General features: G+C 40.1%; 1 protein-coding gene across 1 annotated transcript in view; it reads left to right on the top strand.

Moving 5' to 3' along the window:
* Window positions 1-244: 244 nt before the first annotated feature.
* The window catches only part of KIAA1217 (KIAA1217 ortholog), a 486,478-nt gene continuing 465,698 nt past the window's right edge, over window positions 245-21,024 (top strand). Inside the window, exon 1 of the mRNA XM_045858214.1 lies at window positions 245-352. The gene's annotated coding sequence lies outside the window, so the exon portion shown is untranslated. The remainder of the gene's footprint in view (window positions 353-21,024) is intronic.

Raw genomic sequence — 21,024 nt, 5'->3', positions numbered from 1 at the left:
AATAATATTTTGTGGATAACTAGAAGTTAAAATGTCTAACTTTGGGCATCTTGTACAAAGGTGCATGTGTGATCACAAGGCTACACACACATTCTGGGCTACACATCATATATATACTTTTCTACTCTTTGTTATTTCTGTGGTTTTTTTCAATCATCATGAATTTTTAATTACTCAGTTAACAGTTACTTGGTGGAAACAGTGACATTATTATATGCTTTTTTTTTTCAGATGGAGAGACTGAGGTCCTGAATTTATACTGATTGTGTTCTGCTCTATGTGTCCTAGAGACAGAGGGGGAGCCTCAGTCCAGAGCTCCTCATTATCACCCCAACGACTGTACTGCTTATCTGTGAGTGCCCTTCTTCACATTTTCCTTTTTAGATGATATTTATCTTTTATTAAATCATAAAATGAACATTTGTCATCTTGACAGTGAATGAAATATGAGCTACAGGCTTGTCTATACAACTTGGCTTCTGTTAACTCCCTCCCTGAGCCCAGGGGAACACAATGTCCAAGTTCCCCCACTGTCTACTTGTGCTAGTGTGCAGCTCTTTTATTTATTTATTTATTGCTTTTCCTTCTTTGAGCTTGCAGGCAGTACCATTAACATATGTGTTTCTACTCAGTCAGTGCTTTGTAGTTTCTTATATGCCTTTCTTTGTGTTCAGCCTCTGGCTTAAAACCATTGTAATGATTAAAGAGTAAGAGAATGCTCAAAAACACAAACTTTTAGAAAACAATGTGTAGACCTGTGTAGGTATCTGATGCTGTGTCTATGGAATGAATAGATTGAATCAAAATGAGAGTCCCTTTTAGGCTTACCAATAATATGAATTTGATTAAAGTCAGAATCCTCAAAAAATAGCAAGATAAATTTGTCAGTTTCCTTGAGGTCCTTTGCTTTGCCCAAATCATCTATGTAGGTAGACCTGCATGTCTTGAATGATGAGATGATAAAATTGTCTCCTGGCTTTGGCTATATTCATTTGGCCCAAATTCTGATCATAAATCCTTCAGTTTGATATTTTACACAGATAAAAATCATTTCCATTTTGAATTTTCTCCCATTACAGAGGTCCTCATACAGCCCTCAAATTCTGACACCACGCAGTAAAAATTTGGTATTTGATCCATAGGAAGGTAGGAAAAGAGAATAGTTAGATCCTGTTCCAGTACAGTCTTTATTCAACTTGGATTTTGCTTTAATGAGCAATGTAAATCAACATTCAGGCCCACTGCAGATCACCTAAGGACATCATGATCCAAAACTCACTAACAAAAACTCATCAAACTTAGTTTCAACAACTTTAGAATAGGGAACTCATGGCTTCTGTGTTTTCACCAGCTGTGTCACAGGAAGTTCCATGAGTAAGGCAGGAGTCAGACTTGCAAAATAGCTTCTGAACTCAAGGAACCTAAGAGTGTGTTTCCTGTCTTTGACTGTAACAATGTTGGTAGAACACCATCTGATGAAAGAGGGCATGTGGATGCGAGATTTTGTGCAGCTTGAGAGCTGGTTAGTAGGTCCTGTTTACTCTCAGCCAGAAGCTGAACTGGCCTCAGAAAGGGAGTTCAGAAGTCCCCTTAGCTCCTGGTGATTTACTCTGATTTCCCTCTGTAGGCATATGGAGTTGATTTTCTACTGTCTCTATAAATACTGTTGTGTCTGTCTCTCTGCCAAACCAGCTACCTTTCTCACCCCAGGGAGAAGCAAGAGATCAGACATTCCTACACTGTGGCCCCATTAGACACTATAAGGGGAGGGAGCAAGTTTGGCAGTCAAAATGATATGTGTATTTGAATCTTGAAAGAGCCGGGCTAAACTGGAGTCAGTGGGCTCCCATAAATAACCTGTGTTCCTCTTTGTGTGGTTTGGACTGGAATGTCTTTCTCTTTAGAGTTGTACAAGCAAGCAGAGATCAAAGAGTCAAGTGTTTATGGATGTGTACTTCATTACAAGGTCATTGTGTTCAGTGGGAGGACTTTGGCAAAAGCACTAATAATTTCCCCCATTACAATTTTGTTGCATGGATTGGAGTTGGAGGGCATTGAAAGAATTTGCAACTACTTTAAATAACTTTTTAAACAGTAGGGATGAAAATTGACTTTCAACAGAGGGTTAAAACATAACTGGCATTTTTTTTAGGGAATGGAATGTGGTAGGAGGAAAGCGGAAGTAAAGAAATTGGTTATCACATGGAATGTGGTTCAAGAAGAATAATAGAAGGCAGAACAGTATCCTGTGAAATTGATTTACCCTTGGGTAAGCATTATGTGGAGCCTTTGATAAACAGAGCAGAACATATACAGGATTTTTTTTTTAAAACCCAAACTAGATAATATATTTGAAAAACAGGTTTTGAAGGAGTTTCCTAGAATGTAAGGGATAAATGTGTTTCAAATTACAGCACTGGTGAAGTTAACAATCCCAGGATTACGGATAATCACAATGATACAAAATAATAACAACTATTTATTCAGTGTCTACTGTGTGCCATGCAGTGTATGTGATATATTTTAATCCTCCCAACTAAGCCCAAGGAGGTGTTGTCATCTCCATTTACACAAAGGATATCAGGACTCCAAAAGGTTGAAGTGCTTTGCTCAAGGTCACACAGTCATTAGGTGGTAAACCTAGGATTTGAATTGAGCCCTAGAATGAAATGGAATGGCTACCACTTAGCCTATAGTTAGTGTTTCTGGTTCCTCACTCCTCCTCTGACCTCTGTGGCAGGAGTCATTGGAGCTCTTTTGCCTTCTGAGCTGGGGAGCTTTACTCTCAAAGAGCAACCTCAATCTGAGATGGCCCCCATGGAGGTCAAATAAACCATCTATCTTCAAGTCTCACCTTTTTGCATTCCCATTTCCTCACCTAAACCACCCCCCACCCTTCACCCCCATCTTCTAGAACTGTTACTGATCACACAGGCCTTCCATTGGGAGTGTTCTATAGAATGTGTGATGAAGAAAGCACTTCAAGGAAATATTTTGTAAGGTCTATTGCCCTTTTCAGGGGCAATAAAGGACCATTGTTGGGCTTCTAGTTTAATTTGTATACAATGTGTAAAACATTTTCTTTGAAAGAAAATCAGGACCCTGAGTGAGTCTGTTTGTGTGGGTATGCTGTTGGTGTCTTATCCATAGGCAGTCGAACTTACCACTGACACCTCATACATTATATGGCATAGGTACAGTTTTGACCTGGTGTTTTCTACATGAGTGCTAGGGACCATATATCTAGTAAAAGAACTACTGTCACCTGCTGAATCAGTTACAGTGATATCTGAGGAAACATTTCTCCAAATGTATTATTGTAATGGGAATCATGTTCTAGATTCCCATACTTCATGTTACTTTAGTTTTAATAAAAGCTGAACTATATGGATATTTTTTAAAAATATTGATTGATTTTTAGAGAAATACAGGAAGGGGGAGAGAGAGGGAGAGTGAGCTGAGAGAGACAGAGAGAGAAAAGTATCAAGCAGTTGTTCCACTTATTTATGCATTCATTTGTTTATTCTTGTATGTGCTCAGACTAGGTATTGAACATGCAACCTTGGCATATTGGGGTGATGCTCTAACCAATTGACCTACCTAGCCAGGGCTGAACTATATGAATCTTAAAAAAAAAAGTCATGTGGTATAATGTAAAGAACTCAATGCTTAAAGTCAATATAAAGTCTCAATGGCTATGCAATTCCCAGAAGCTCTGTCCTTGTCACAGATGAAACCTGTGTTACAAGGATGCCCTAAAATAAAATAATCCAGATGACTGGAAGCTACATTCCTTTACAAATGTTACCTTCTTTCTCTTATTTCAAGGTTGTTAGCTTTTGTTCAACTCATCTCTTTATGCCATCTTTTAAAAAAGTAGTTTTAAATGGTCAGAAATAGAAGCAAATAATCAATCAATTCTCTTTTATTGATGTAATTGTGAAGCAATTGAAAGCGTCATCCAAAATCCTGTGGCTCTTCCCTCCTCCAATTTGTCTTGAAAGATTTCACACATTCAGTGTAAAAAAAATGTGAGTCAGCCTTCTCCAATCCTGACTTTAGGAGTTGCAGAAATCATCTGCCAGGCAGCACATATGTTCTTATTTCTATGAGAGGAAGAAAACACATTTGTTGAAAAGAAATGGAAACTTTAAAACCAGTTGAGTTGTAATAAAGACACTTTGCATTTTGCTAACTTCTTTGCCCCTCTAGTGCCTGACTGTTTTTCTGTCCCTGGTCATGAGGCATCTGTCATCCTAAACACTCCCTCCCTGGGATGTGGGATCCTGCTGTCGATGGAGGGGATCCCACAAGGGAAGTTCAGAATGACCAGAAGATAAGCTTATGATGCAGAAATAATAAATCAGCACTTCTTTAATGCAAGGCACTAAAAGACTGTAAATCCACTTTTTTATTAAGATCTTGTAACAATTCAGTGTAATAATAAACTTCTTTAATAAATTCCAGTCCACTTAGCCTTAGCAGGCTAAGACACTTGGCCAAGGTCACACAGCTAGTGAGCCAGGCAGAGATACATAATAAAACCTTTCCATGTAGCATTACATGTGTAACCTTGGCACCGAGGAACAGGGACCCAGGGCTACCAGCTGCAGTTGTGGACAACACACCAACTTGGTTGGAGTGCGTGCATCAGGCCAGGCAAGGGTAAATGACGTCAAGTGCTTTTCAGTATGGCTGTGGGGTATGTTGGACTTCAGAGAAAAAGGGATTTCTTCAAAGGTTGCCCTCATTTGCAGCCACTGTGAGCCTGCACCCTCTTTAGTAAGCAGGAACCTTACTCTCTCTCCCAAGCATCTGTCACATTTCGCAGGCACGGGTCAAGCAATTAAAAGCCACAAGGGCACTCACTGCTAGAAGGCATCCTTGAGAGGATAAGCTACAATATGGACCCGGACAGAACACTAGGTTTCCTGCCAGCCACATGCAAAAGTCTATGCAGCGAGAGGCATACTGTAAAAACACTCACAAACCCATCCCCATGGCACAAACCACCAGCAGCTGACCTGTGATCCTGAATTCCCCAAGCTGTGCATCATGTCACTACAATGGAACTCCAGCCAGTGCTTCTGGGGGAATATTCAACATTACCTAACAGGGGCTTTTTCTACCAATTTAAAAGGACAAATTGATAAATTGCAGCTAGAATTACATTAGCAGCTGCAGGACATTCAACACTTGACTAAGCAAGAGGTTTTTCAAACCCTCTGTGACAATCTTGGCTGGCTAAACCAAAAAAATTGGTTTGATGGACTTAACCTGAGAGTGTGGGTCTTTGGAGATGCTGATTTCTTACTGATTCTAATAATGCTTTGTGTACTTCAATGCACTTGCAAATTATTTTCCCAGGGTCGTATAAAAGACCAGCAAGTAGCAAGCTTTGTGGGATCCACCACTATAGCGGTCTTAACTAAAAATAAGGGGGGTGCGGGTATAGGGAACCAATCTGCATGGTAATGGCGAATGTAGCCCAGTCCTGATTCAGAAAGCTGGCAGGAGCAAGGTGGCACACAGGAGACAGGCCCACAGATAGGCTTTCCCATGGAGAACCAGGCCTGCATTGTACCTAGGCTATTTTGAGGCTTGCTTTTGCTAAAACCCCCTCACCCTGAATTGAGACAGCAAATGTTTATTGCATATCTTTAAAGTAACTTCCTAAAGTCTGTGCTAAACCTCCCAAGGATGGAGTGTAACCAGTTCAACTACTTTTTCTCTTGCATTTGCAACATCCTTTTCTTTGAAGTAATCAGCAACATCCTTTCCTTTGTTATCTGTAAAAGGTAACCACCTACAATGAACCTGTGTATAGACCATCCTCGATGAAATGTGCCCAGAAAAGTGATAAAAGCCTGACCAGGCAAGGGTCGGGGCACTCTCTCACTCAGAGAGTAGCCACGCTGTCTCTTTTTCTCCACAGGACTTCTGCAGTCCATGTGAATTTGTTTGTCGCAGCCATAACACACAGATCCCGCTGGTCAGAATCTGCATCATAACTTTACGCAGATGCTGGAAGATACTTTCTCCTTGGCACTTGTTTCAACAAACATACACATGAGCCCCCAACATCTTAAAGGGGCAGACTCCTGATTTCCTTTGTTTTAGCATTGCAAAAAAACAGATTCAAGTAAGTTTCTCTTGCAGCAAAAGAAACCAGCTACAGGAATGAGAAAACTCTCAACTTAATGCTGTACTTAAGAAATTTTAAACTCACTTCATGATGCTTTGCTCTTCCTCATCTCTCACTGAAGCAATTTCCTTCTTCAGTAATTGGTATTTGGTGGTTCTTGTGAACTGCCGGTCAGTGAGTTTTTATTCATTAAATGGAGTGAGTACACACTGATGTGATGGAAGAATCATGGCAGCTCCACACAAAACAAAGACTTTTCCAAACCAGCATTTCTCTCATAACATCTGGCAGATGTTTCATGTGGGTTTTCTTTACCCAAGTTCCAATGGCATATTTTATGTTTAGAAAGAATTGAGAGTGACATTTCATTTGACTAAAAAAAAAAGTCAAGAAAAAAGAAAGAACTATTTCTACATTTAACAAAAACCCAAAGTCATCTTTAAAAATACTTTGAAAGTTTATTTCCATTTTTCAATCTAAAGCAAACAGACCTAAGGTGTTTCTGCAGACAGGTGGTGCCAGTTGCAATTCTGCTGGGAGTCCTTGACACAAAGATCCTGTTGACTTTCTGAGACTATTTCTAGATTCATCATCACAAAGGACTGTGAAACATGGTTTTAAACTCCCATTGAAATGGATCACAATGTAAATCCTAAAGAGAAAACCAGGCCTGGTAAACACAAGATCTTGGCTCCCAGTCAAACCTCACCATTTGAAACCCCAGCTCATACCTTTAGGAGAAGTCCCCACCCTCCACACAGCAATCCACTCCATGGCTTCCTTGATTCTCCTACAATTCAGCCAATAAGCAAAAGCTCAGTGAGTGTCATTTTGCAGGATGAAGAGAGAGCAGCAAGAAAGGAATTCCTCAGTCACAGAAAACCGAGGTGTTTGATAGTAAGATAGGAGTCTCTGTCTTCAGGATTACTGTGGAAAATTCACCCTTGTGCCTTTGAATTAAGGATTTCCAAAAGTCAATACTGAACTCTGTGTTTAGTGCCTGGAGTCATGCAGGCCTGGGAATTCTTTTAAACATCAAAATTTCCAGGTGAATGTAATGCCCATTATGATGAACTGAACTTAGAAGCACTTGAACAGACAAGAAAATTTAAGGCTTTTAAACATGGTTTTAATAAAACTTTATACTTTGGCTGGATGAGCTGTCATTGATTTCCATATGCCTCAGTCAGTAAAAAAAGTGTCTTTTAAAACTGGAACTTTTTTTTTTTTTGGTCATTGAAAGCATTCTAATCCATAAAATTGTTATGACTGAGATATAGTCAACCTTCATTATTCAGATTCTGTATTTGCTGATTCACCTACTCACTATGATTTATTTGTAATCCCTACAGACAAACACAGAGTAGAGAAAAATTTGAATCATCCAAAATGCACACACTGTCCCCACTGAGGTCCAATAAGGTGACACTTTGCTTCCTTGTTTCTGCTCATACTGCAAATGAATCCTTTTCACAGTGTATTTAGTGCCATGTTTTTCACACCCTCGTGCTGTGTGTTGAGGACTTCACTGTTTAAAATGACCCCCAAGCAATATGTCCCCTAGAGCAAGGGACATAAAGGAAATAATAAACAAATGGGATCTCATCAAAATAAAAAGCTTCTACATGGCTAAAGAAAACAGCATTAAAATGAAAAGAGAACAAATTGTATGGGAAAACATATTTGCCAATGACACTTCAGACAAGGTTTTGATTTCCAAAATATATAAAGAACTCACATGATTCTACTCTAGGAAGACAAACAACACAATTTAAAAAATGGGCAAAGGATCTGAACAAACATTTCTCCAAAGAGGACATAGTAAGGGTCCAGAGACATATAAAAAGAAACTCAGCATCATTAGCTATCAGATAGATGCAAATTAAAACCACAGTGAGGTACCACTTCAAACCAGTCAGAATGGCCATCATAAACAAATCAACAAACAAGTGCTTGGGAGGATGTGGAGAAAAGAAAACCCTAGTGCACTGTTGGTGGGAATGCAGACTGGTGAAGCCACTGTGGAAAACAGTATGGAATTTCCTCAGAAAACTAAAAATGGAATTGCCTTTTGATCTGGCAATTCCACTGCTGGGATTATACCCTAAGAACCCTGAAACACTAATCCAAAAGAACCTATGCACCCCAATATTCATAGAAGCACAATTTACAATAGCCAAATGCTGTAAGCAACCTAAGTGCCCATCAGTAAATGAATGGATCAAAAAACTGTGGTACATTTACATGATGGAATACTACGCAGCAGAAAGAAGGAAGGAGCTCCTGCCCTTTGCAACAGCATGGATGGAAATGGAGAGCATTATGCTAAATGAAATAAGCCAGGCAGTGAAAGACAAATACCATATGATCTCACTCATAAGTGGAATCTAATCAGCAAAACAAACAAGCAAGCAAAATATAACCAGAAACATTGAAATTAAGAACAATCTGACAGTAACTAAAGTGGAGGTGGGAGGGTGGAATGGAGGGGAGAGGGTGAAGGGTTTGCAGGAACAATTATAAAGGACACATGGATAAAACCAAGAGGGGGAGGGTGGGATCAGGGGTGGATGATGGGGATGGCTGGGGTGGGGGTGAGTTGGGGGGAATGGAGTCAACTGTGCTTAAACAACAGTTTAAAAAAATAATAAAATAAAAATAAAAATAAATAAATAAAATGACCCCCAAGCAAAGTGCAAAAGTTCTTCTCTCCAGTGATCTCGAGCACAAGGTTACAATGTGCCTTACAGAAAAAAAATACATGTTAGATGAGCTTCATTCAGGTGTGACTTACAATGCTGTTGGCCATGAGTTCCATGTCAGTAAATCAACAATATACATACTAAATAAGATGTCCTTAAACAGAAACATACCTACAACAAGGTCACGTATTGATCAGTTGATGAAATGTGACCAGAGGCCCTCGTGAACTGTAACCCATATTTTCCCCTAGTGTTACAGAAAAGCGACTCAGACAGCATCGGAGTTTGCGAAGTGGAGTTTTATTCACACAGGCAGACCCAGAGGAGATTGTCTCCAAATTCTGGGCTCCAAGCTCAGGCTGGGGCTGCTTATATTCTTGTTAAAAAGGCAGAAGGAGGAGGGGGAAGGAGAGCAGCTGCTGAAAGTGGGCATACAGAAGTAGAAAGCAGGGGTTAGCGTCCGACCTTGAGATAATTGCTTATCTGGGAATGCCTGCTGTCTGAGAATGGCTGCTGTTCAGCTATGTCCTGTCACAGTTCCCCCTTTTGATGCTATTTACCCCTTTACATCACCATATACTTGGCTATACGGCTGAGGTGCTGGGTAAGGTTGCAATTGCTGATACTGGTGTTGGTACTGCTGGAGAGCTAACACTTTGGCAGCTGCCCTACGAGTCACCGTGGCCTCCAGGCGTTGGACCAAGGTCTGGAGAATGCAGGGTCCCATATGCTTGACACCTCCAGGTCTGGTATCTTATGGTCCTGGATATCACTCCAGTCCGATACACCTTCCCTCCCCAAACGCAACCCGATGGCACATCAGTGGAGGAACTGAAAGCTGACCCTGGGAGATAGTAAGAGACCACTCTACCACTAAGCATAATCCTATGCCCGGGGGTATTACATTTGCAGGCTGGGGCTGAGACAGGGGCCACATTTGTCAAGTGAAGCATACAATAAACCCAAATGCAGAGACCAAACAGAGATAAACTATTCCTAGGGTGATCTGCTCCACAGGATTCCATTCCGCAGGGGCCACAGTCACTAGTCCAATTCCCAATACTCCTGCGAAGGTGCCAATCAAAGTCAGGTAGGTACACTGCAGAACAATGGTCCATTCCTTGGTGTCTTCTTTACTGGCTGATGTCCTCTGGAGCCTCAGCATGGGTAGCCTGGGTGCAGGCCTAGTCCTCGGGTCCTCAGGATCTGCTGCTGCTTTGGCCCGGCTGCAGTGGATCCAAGGGGTGATTCCTGCAACCTAAGCAATGCTAGCAGCAGCAAGTCCATCCAGGGCAGTCCAGTTTCCTGGTAAAATTTAGCTAAGGTTTCTTTGAGAATCCAGTTCATCTGCTCTTCCTTCCCAGAACTCTGGAGTCGATAGGCAGTGTGTAGTTTCCACGTGATGTTCAGAAGTTTGGCTGTTTCTTGTACTATTTGTGAGACAAAGGCCGGCCTGTTATCACTTCCAATGGTCAGAGGCAATCTGTATCTCGGGATGACCTCTCTCAGGAGGGCTCAGGTGACTTCCCGGCTTTTCTCTCTCTTGGTGGGGAAAGCCTCAACCCATCCAGAAAAGGTATACACGATCACCAGGAGGTATTGAAACACTCAGCTACGCCTGACTTCAGTAAAGTCTATTTGCAGGTCTTCAAAGGGTTGTTTACCTGTATGCTGTATCCCCGGCCTCATCTCTGGGTGCCCGGCGGTGTTGTTCCAAGCACATGTTAGGCATTGTGCTGAGGTGGAAGCACAAAGTGCTGCCAGGTTGGGGAAATAGAAATACCTCTTCAGCAGATTTTCTAGGGAGGTCTTGCCCATGTGAGTGAGGGCATGGCACTGCCTTACAAGATTGCTTGCTTGCCCTTGAGGTATATATATTCTCCCTTCTGTCAGTCACCACTATTCCGCAGTCATCCACTACTGCATACCCAGCGACTCTCCTGCCCTCAACCATATAGCTGCTCTCATCCATGTAGTAGGTGATATCAGGTCGGGCCAGGGGCTGGTCCCAGAGGTCTGGCCGGCTGGCATGGACCTCTTCAGTTACCTCGAGACAGTCATGGTCTGGCTCTCTAAGTTCTGCCGGTAAGCAGGTAGCTGGATTGACTCGTTTCATGGTCTTAACATGCACCCTCGGGTTTCCTTGGAGGATGCCCTGGTACTAAGTCAGTCTAGGCTTCGACAGCCACTTATGCCCCTGCCTGGCAAGGAGGCTGTTCCCCAAGTGTGGTACGTGAAGACAGATTTCTTGACCTAGAGTTAACATGTCTGCCTCTTGCAAGAGGGTCATGGCAGCAGCAACTGCCCTCAGACAAGGCGGCCAGCTGGTGGCAACATGGTCCAACTGCTTAGACAGATAAGCCACTGGGTATTGTCATGGTCCAACAGGCTGGGTCAGGACCCAAGGGCTACCTTGTCTCTCTCATGGGTGTACAGATCAAAAGGCCACCCCGGATCTGGCCGTCTAAGAGCAGGAATATCACCGAGGCGCCCCTTAATATCTTGGAAGGCTATCTCTTCATTTTCTCCCAATTCTAGGGACTTAGTGTCCCCTAAAATGATATACACCCTTGAAGGGTCCATTTCAGATATACACCCACTTTAAATTTTTTAAAGGACAATGGACGAAGGTCTCATTTTCTTGTAGCTACTTCCAGCTGGACATGGATGTTGTCCTACCTACCCGTGGGTCAGGGGTGCCCTGAAGGAGGGGGAGTGCGTGCAGCACGGAAGGAGTCCTTCCTGTAAGGGGAAGGACCTTGCAGAATCCTGGTCAGTTGGCTGTCACCAGGAAGTCTCAGGCTTGGTGTCCAAAAGCTGGCATTACTGGACCATTGGCATCCTGGTCATATTCTGGAGATGACAGATTTGGAAAGAGTTGGAGGGCACAATTAAATCATAACTATTAAATGACAAAGGCAGGAACTTAAGTAAAGAATGGCTTATCTGGAGGAAGGTGTACAAGGCATGTTACACCTATCCAAAACTCTTGTGGTCCATTATACTTAACTCGGGCTGAGGGGAATATATTAGGATTTCCCTCCTTTCAATATCTGAATCCTTCCTGTCCATGCCATCAAGACAGAAAAGGGAAAATCAGTTCTAAAGTGAAGCCCACAGATCGCCCGAACTATTCACCAACCCAACCACTTAGTTCAGCCAAACCACTGAGTTTCAGGGGGCGATGATGAAAAATGGGCTCCTTAAGTGGGACCTATGTTGCAACCAATCACTCAGGTAATGAAGTCATAGGCATATGTCCTATAAAAACAGAAGAACACACAGGTTTAATTCACACAATAATCCCCAAACCAGTCTCTGTGCCTGTGAGACTGTCTTTTGGGAAGACGTTCAGTTGCAAGGTCTTTCCTGAATAACATTTAGCAATGGCAATTTGACAGGTCATCCATACCTTTACAAATGTAAATTGTACATCTTTGGTGATATTACAAACCCAGTTTCAACTTTCAAATGAAAACAAACTTTCAAGATATTTAGCTGCGCCATTCTGATGTCCAATACTGAGCATTTCTATGCCTTACACATTCCATCACTAACGCCACATAATTTCTTCCTAAAACTTTCACTTTTCCACTTATTTTTACAGTTTCCCACAGACCTTCTTCATTTACATATCTTATACTTTCTCATTTACTTTCCTACAGAGTGTGAAGTTTCAACCTTCCCTGGAATCCTCAATTTCCTTTTCAGAGCAAATACAGAGCAAAATCCAAAACACAGAGTACCAGAACAATACACAGGTAGGGGCATTCTCTTGCACCAATGCGTCCATTGGTGCCTCGAAGAGACATGCTCCTTAAGGCCCGGTCTCTTGGCAGAGACATGCTGCTTTGCCTCTGGCTGAAATACTCATCAGCCCCAAATGACCATTCCTGGGTCCCAAGTGGCAAAGGCATTCTCCCCAACTGGTTACAGGCGACCTTTCTTAGATCTTACAGGTGACCTTAAACAGGTCTTCAAGTACAGAGGGTTTCTGATCAGAAACAACACCAATGGCAGAGACATGCTCCCTGCATGATGAATTCTCCCCATCGGTGCTGACAGACAAGGGAAGGGACTCACGTGTCACCCACCTGGCCTCTCCTCTCGCGAGAAACTTGGGTCTGTCTTGGCTAAGGCTGCCCAAGTAGAATTCGGGCTAAACTCCCAGCCGTTATGCCGTAGGACAGACCGAGGAACCACAGGTTAAGGCTCACTCATGCTCTGTAGGCTTCTTCCAGTGGAGCAACAGACACAGTCATTCACACAAGCACACAGAGCTTATCACATTCCCACCCACCCGAACAGTGGGAACCCTGCCTGGGCCTTCCCGCCTGAGGGGTGATCAGTCCCTCCTTCCACCACAAGGGTGGGCCTGGTCCCTGGGGCACTTACCAGATAGGCACCTTCCCAGATTTCACCAGTTCGCACCCCGCCAGTCCGGGTCAAAGAGGGGTCCAAGGGCCAAGCCTCCGGAGCCCAGGATGTTCAGGACCCGAAATCACCGGGGGCGCACGCCTCCTTATCACTGCCAGGCCCCACCAGCTGCCCCAAGGCTGCCTTCACCAGAGGCAACAGCTGCTCGCGTGAGTCGTTTCCCAGTCAGGGAGCCAAAATGTTACAGAAAAGCGACTCAGACAGTGTCGGAGTTTGCGAAGTGGAGTTTTATTCACGCATGCGGACCTAGAGGAGATGTCTCCAAATTCTGGGCTCTGAGCTCAGGCTGGGGCTTCTTATATTCTTGCTACAAAGGCAGAAGGAGGAGGGAGAAAGAGTGCATCTTCTGAAAGCGGGCATACAGAAGCAGAAAGCAGGGGTTAGCGTCCAACCTTGAGATAACTGCTTATCTGGGAATGCCTGTTGTCTGAGAATGGCTGCTGTTCAGCTATGTCCTGTCACACTAGGAGCAGTGGTTCGATATCTGCTAATTCGGTGTTCTCATGGATGTTACAGGCCATAAGTACTGCAGATAACAAGAACTGGCTGCATTTGATTGAAAGCTCTGTTCCACCTGCTTACTCAAGTGGCTCTGTTGTGTGCAAACAGTCTTCACTTAGCATCTCAAACGTCACCGCAAAATGTCCTGCTGTGCTTGACACCAGGTTTCAGGCAAGTCAGGAGTTACGTAGATAAGTTGAAAATCCAATGACTCTAACACATGAGGCAAAGAAAGAGAAGCTGGTACTGGAATGCAAGGAGAAAAGGGAAACTTAGCCATAGGTCATAAACAGAGGTGGCCATATGGGGAAGGAAGTGGAGGTGGATGAAGAAGCTGAAGAAGACATCTGAAAATAGAGGATAAGATAAATGTGTTCATAGTGAAACTGAGAGACAGTACCTAAAACAATGCTCTTAACCATGGCATGTGGGGATGTGTCATTGTCTGAGAGTATTCAACATACTCCTCCTACTGAAGTATAGAACAGGAAAACTAATGTGCATAAAATGTCATCCGTTATATTTTCTTGAGAAGTAGTGGGTGAGATGTCAACACATTCTGCAGAACTTAATGACATGGTTTTTATACAAAGTGAGCTTTGTTTTTTTTCTTGCCCTGTGTAAGGTTGTGACTCTTTGTTTCAAGGCTACCCAAAAAGACAATTTTGATTTTGGATAAATATCATCTGCAGAACTGTTTCACTTAAGCCAGGGACACTCACATGCACTTAAATTAATGGAATTTAATAACCTATTTAATACACTATGGCAGAAGAGACCTTTTTACTAGATAACTTAAAAAAAACTATGTTCTCATATTCATACAAAAGCTAATTTGTTTTATCGGCAGAAAATAGAGTTTACAGTTTGAAATAAACAAATCATTGCTTTAAACAGTGTAGGAGAAAGTGCACTACTTCAAAAATAATTGTTTGTTTATAGGCATTTGCTTGTTGGAAACAAAAGGCGAAATGAGAGCTCCTCTATCATTAGTCTGTTATACAAAGAAATGAGAAAGTATGTACAGGGACCCACAGTAGAGAGAATTTCCCATAATTCCATCTGGACATGATAAATTGTACCATTTTGCCACTTAATGGTATATTAGATCAATACAGCATCTGACTCATGAGCTTCATTTAGAAATCTCATGTCAAATGGAAAAACACTTTTTTTTGTATTTTCAGGAAAGATTCTTAAAACTTTAGGAAGAATCAGTGCAGTTGAAATATGGCCACGTTATGTCCTCACACGTGAAAAATAAACTATTTTTTCCTAAGAATTTGCAAAGCACTTTGGGCACTAAGAATTTCTTTAAGCGGTATTAAAATCACATTGTACTGCTGCTAATGCATAACAGTCACACCCAGCTTTTATTGTTTTGAAAATTAAACAAAATAAGACACAAAATCCATACAACAGAAATTAATGCAAACTTCTAAATAAGTATTAGCTATTATAATAGTATTGTTTCAGTAATTTTTGACCCTAAAATAGTATGCAATGATCAAAGTTATCTTAAACCAAGGGTCATTTTCTTTTGACTCTCATACAAAAAACATTGTCACTCATGAAACCTCTTAGAACCAAGAATGTAAAAGATAAGAAATGATGAAGCACAAAGAAATTTTGAAGATTGCAAACACCCTTTCTTGAATCCTCCAGAGATTCCCTATAAGGGACTATGCAGTGATTTTGCTAGTCTGCATTATTTGTTTCGTTGTTCAGGGTAATTAAAACTCACTGCTATAACAAGCAACCTTGAAATCTCAGCAGCCTAAATTAATAAAGAATTATTTATTGCTCATTTCATATTTATACTAAGAGTCAGGTGGTTCCTCTGGGGGTTCTGCTGTAAATAGTTTCATCTGGTAGCTTCCCCACTCTCAGTGGAAGGGAGAGAGTTTGTATGACTGTTTGGGATGTTTATGGCCAGGCCTAGAAATAGCAACATAACTTTCATTCATATTCTTCAGACCAGAACCTAATCCTAAGGCTACAATGTAAGTTGAAGGTGTTTGGGGGAAGTGTTGCCTTCCTGTTTACAAGTGGAAAAGAACCAGAATATGGTTTTTTTGACTCATCAGGGATAACAAAGGTTTAAACTTCCCAGTAGGCTCAGTTTATTCTTAGTGTGTCATTAAATGGAATTAGCAATGGATTATAAGAGAAAAAAAACATCATTTGACACCATAATTTATGTACCTCAGCATGCATGGTTGATATTGGCCTTAAATACAGTTGAAGTTTCAATCTGTCAAGAAGTTTCCCAGATCAGCTCAGCATACCCTCTAGTGTTGTGGAAAATCCACCCACACGCAGAGAGATAATGAAGCACAAACTTTATTACCCGGGGGCCCAGAGGGGGTGGTTAACATCCAAATCCTCTGAGCACCGATCCTCACTCTCCCGGGGGTTTAAATAGTCCCGGGCTTCCTACCTACGTGGCGAAGCAAGGTTACAGAAGCCAAATGCGGAAGTTAGGTCCAGCTACCTTATATGGGAGACAAAGAGAAAACTCAGGAGGAATTTGCAGAAGCTACAGAGCACAGGAGCTTGTCATGGGAGTCTGTGTATGACCTTGAGTAACTGGCCGTTGCTTTGGTTATGACTTGTCAGCTTCTACAGTCCTGTGTGAAATTTTGCAAGTGTTACAGTTACAGAGCATAAGAAACTTTTGGAGTTTTCTTTTCCTCCTACACTAGTGATCCTCTCATCTATGTTGTTATTGTGACATTTAGCAAATATTTCTTTGATGTCTTTATTCTATTTATTGCACCCATTATTTTTCTATTAGACTCTAAGTGGCTTACATATACTAGTGTATAGTATAGTATAGTATAATAATATAGTATAGTATAGCGTAGTCTAGTATTATATACCATCATGTCGTGTAGTAGTCAAGGACACAGGCTCTGCTGTCAGACAGCAAGGGTTTGAATCCTTTACTTACTTATTCACCCCTTTTTACCCTAGTTTCTTCATTAAAAATAAGCATAGTTAACTAAAGTATATAGTTCATATATTTGTTATGAGAATTGCACATGATAAAATGTATAAAAGCACTGAGAGTAATAAACATTTAAAACACATGTAGTAAGTCCTTGGGAAGTAAATGTAATTACTAATGCAATGAAAAACTATGAATTTATATTCTTAAAACCTCTATTGCAGCTAGCATATAAGCCTGCCCACAGTAGGTTACAATAAATGTTCACAAAACCTATTTTGATTGATGAACTACAGTGTGTACTACTTCCAGGTAAGTATTCTTCTCTAATATATTTATTCACAGTTCCACATATGCCAGGCATGCAGAGGGGCCTGGCACCCACTGCTAGGCCATGTAGCATTCCACACTTGGACATGTGGTAGGCCCAAGGCTCCACCTGAGCTGGAGCAGGCAGAGCGGCAGCCTTGGTGGGACCTGCAGCTAATAGGGCCACACCATAGAAGTAGGCGTGGGTGGCTGGTAAGCATCTGCCATCAAGGCCTCCATTACAGGGGATGGGCATGGGGCTTGCAGCTGAGCCACATGGCCTCCCAGACCTGCCAACCTGGGCCTTCTCCCCTTCTGCTTTCCCAGCCCAGTGCCACCTGAGCTTCAGGTCAGGCAGGCTCTGGAAGAGCTCCCAGACCACATGGAAAGCACTCCATGGAGAGCAGAGAGAAAGAACTCCTACATTTCTGATAGCATGGGTGAAAATGGAGAATATTATGCTAAGTGAAAAAGCCAAGCAGTAAAAGACAAATATCATATGATCTCACCTATAAGAGGAACCTAATGAACAAAACAAATGAACGAGCAAAATAGAACCAGAGACATGGAAACAAGGAATAGAATGACAGCGACTATAGGGAAGGAGGGAGGGAAATAAGGGTGGAAAGGAAGAGAAGGGACTAGTCAAAGAACGTGTATGAATGACCCATGGACATGGACAACAGAGGGGATTGACTGTGGGAGCCAGTGGTGAGCTGGGCAGAGGAGAGCAAAGGAGGAAAAATTTGGACAACTGTAATAGAACAGCAATAAAATATTTAATTAAAAATAAAAATAAAAGTGAGACTATAAAAGTAAAAAAAAGAAATTTAATAAATAGATCTTAGAAATGAGAAAATTTCAAAGAATGATAAAAAATTGATGGAACTAATAATCAATTATAGCAAGGTTGTAGGATACAATATATTGGTATTAAATTATATTATTATTAATCAGTTATATAAATTAATATTAACTCTATACAACATATATTAATTACATTTAAATTGGTTAATAACCAATTATTAAATTAATTTTGATATGGATATTGATAATAAAATATATCTTGCTGTCTATTAATTTCTTGGATTTAATGTTGATTTTATATTGACTAATTAAATTTATATTTATAAATTAATTAACATAAAAAGTTGATTGTTTTCTTTTATACCAGCAATAAACAATTGAAATTTGTAATTAAGAACACAGCACCATTTATATTAACACAAAAAAAATAAAACAATTCATGTATAAATATAACAAAATATATACAGAATCTATATGACTAATAAATGTAAACTCTGATGAAAGAAATCAATGATCTAATAAATGAAGAGAGATTTTATATTCATTGGTAGGAAGATTTATATTATTAAGATTTCAGTTTTTCTTAATTTTATCTATAGATCTAAACACCTGCATTCAAAATATACAAAGAACTCCTGAAACTCAACAATAAGAAAATGAACAACCTAATTTAAAAATTATCAAAATATCTGGGCATACACACTTCACCAGAGATGATATATACAAAACAAATAAGCATATGAAATTATTTTCAACATCATTTGTCATTGGGCATTTGCAAATTAAAACAATAATAAAATACTATTACACAACTAATAGAATGGGTAAAGCTCAGAACACCAATGACAACAAATACTGGTAAGGACACGGAGCAGCAGGGACTCTCTTTTGTTGCTGGAAAATAAAATGGTACATCCACTTTTGAAGACAGTTTGGCAATTCCTTACAAAGTGAAACATGGACTTACTATATGGTCCAGCAACCAAACTTGTAGTTATTTACCCAAATAAGTTAAAAACTTAGGTCTGCATAAAGTCCTGCACACAAATATTTATAGCAGCTTTTTTCATGATTGTCAAAAACTGAAGGGAACCAAGATGTCATTCAACAGAGGTGTGGAGCAACAAATTGTGATACATACCTACAACAGAATATTATTCAGTGATAAAAGAGAAATGATCTATCAAGCTATAGAAAGACTTGGAGGAAACATAAATACATCTTCCTAAGTGAAGTAAGAAATTTTGAACAGGCTGCATACTGTATGATCTCCTATAAAAGACAAAACTATGGACAATAAGATCAGTAGCTGTAAGGTGAAAGAAGGAAAAGGGGAGGAGAATATGGATGAATAGGTAAACAACAGGGATAATTAGGGTAGGGAAATTACTCCGTAAGGCACTATAAAAGTGACAAAAGACTCTATGATTGACAAACTGCACAGCACAAATTGTGAGCCTCACTGTAAACTATGGACTTTAGTTAGCCATAATGTATCAGTATTGGTTGATAATTTTTAAAGTACCACATTAATGAAAGATGTTGATAATAGAGAAAATTATGTGCAGGAGGATGAAGAAATATGGGAAATCTGTACTTTCTGTGTACTTTTACCATAAACCAAAAACTGATCCAAAAAACAAAGTCTGTTAAAATGTTTTAAAATATTCAATAAAAATTCAGGATTTGAAAGTAAAATAATGAAAATTAAAAATCTTCTGGATGGTCTCAACTGCTGGTTTGAGATGGTAGAAAAAATAATCAGTGAACTTGAAAATAGACCAATAGAAATTATTCAATCTGAACAACTAAGAGAAAAAATATCTAAGAAAAATTAACAAAACCTCAAAGACCTGTTTAACAACATCAAACATACCGACATTACATAGTGCAAGTGCCAAAAAGAAAAGAAAAAGTGGAACAGGCATAAAATTAATGGTCCAATACTTCCCCGATTTTTTGAAAACTATAATATTAATGTACAAAATCCAAGAAGTTCAATGAACCCTAAGTAGAATAAAGTGAGAAATAGAGATCCATAACTAGACAAATCATAGTTACTGTATTGGAAAGACAAAGATCAAGAAAAAACCTTGAGAGAAAAAACACACATCAAGTTTAGGTGAATGACAAAATAAATAATATGTAACATCTCATCAGAGATAATTGAGATCAGAATCTGGTATAATGGAATTCTAAATATTTAAAGAAAAAATGTATCAACCAAGAATTCTATGTCCAGCAAAACTTCAGGAAAACTTAGGAAAGTAAAGACATTTTCAGATGGCCAAAGACAGAAAATTCGTTGCTCACAGATCTGCCTTACAAAAAATAATGAAAAAAAGTAATATGATAATAAATAACCCAGGCAATAATTTAAATTCAAAGGAAGAAACAAAGAGATTACAAATATTAAATACAGTGTTCCCTTGGTACTTGTTATTAATTCATTCTGGAACTCATGACAAGTGCCAAAACTGATGAATACCAAATAAGAAGCATTTTCTCTTGTGGGGCAGATTTGTGACTCATACCAGTTCTAGCCAGTACAAGTTCTGAGCAAGTGTCAAGTGCTGAAACATTTTTTTCTTGTCAAAATGTAATGAGTACAGGGCTTGACAAGTTCTGAAGCTGGTGAGCACCAAGGTATGACTGTATGTAGGTAAATGTAAACACTGCTAAAATGCTTTTGTTTTTTCTCTTAATTTTTATAAAAATCATAAAATTGTATAAATCAATAACTTAGCACTGTATTGGTGGGCTCATAACACCTGTGCATGCAATATATATAACATAATAGCACAAAGTGGGGTGAGGGATAAAATTATATTGAAGTAATATAATTTTGCTAGAATTTAATTCATATTAACCTTAAGATCATGATAAATTAAGATGAATATTATAGCCCAAACAGCAGACCCTGAGAAATAACTCAAAAATAAAGTTTAAAAATAATATAGTAATTGATAGTAATTCACTAATATTTCTTTTTTCTTTTTTTTAAAGATTTTATTTATTTATTTTTATAGAGGGAAGGGAGGGAGATAGAGAGAGAGAAATATCAATGTGTGGTTGCTGGGGGTCATGGTCTGAAACCCAGGCATGTACCCTGACTGGGAATTGAACCTGAGACACTTTGGCTCGCAGCCCGTGCTCAATCCACTGAGCTACAC

Source organism: Phyllostomus hastatus, unplaced genomic scaffold (assembly GCF_019186645.2).
Source record: "Phyllostomus hastatus isolate PE091 unplaced genomic scaffold, TTU_PhHast_1.1 phas_scaffold_1674, whole genome shotgun sequence".
NCBI classification, from domain to species: domain Eukaryota; kingdom Metazoa; phylum Chordata; class Mammalia; order Chiroptera; family Phyllostomidae; genus Phyllostomus; species Phyllostomus hastatus.
Note: the sequence above shows the minus strand (reverse complement) of the source record. Positions and strands in the feature narration are given on the sequence as shown.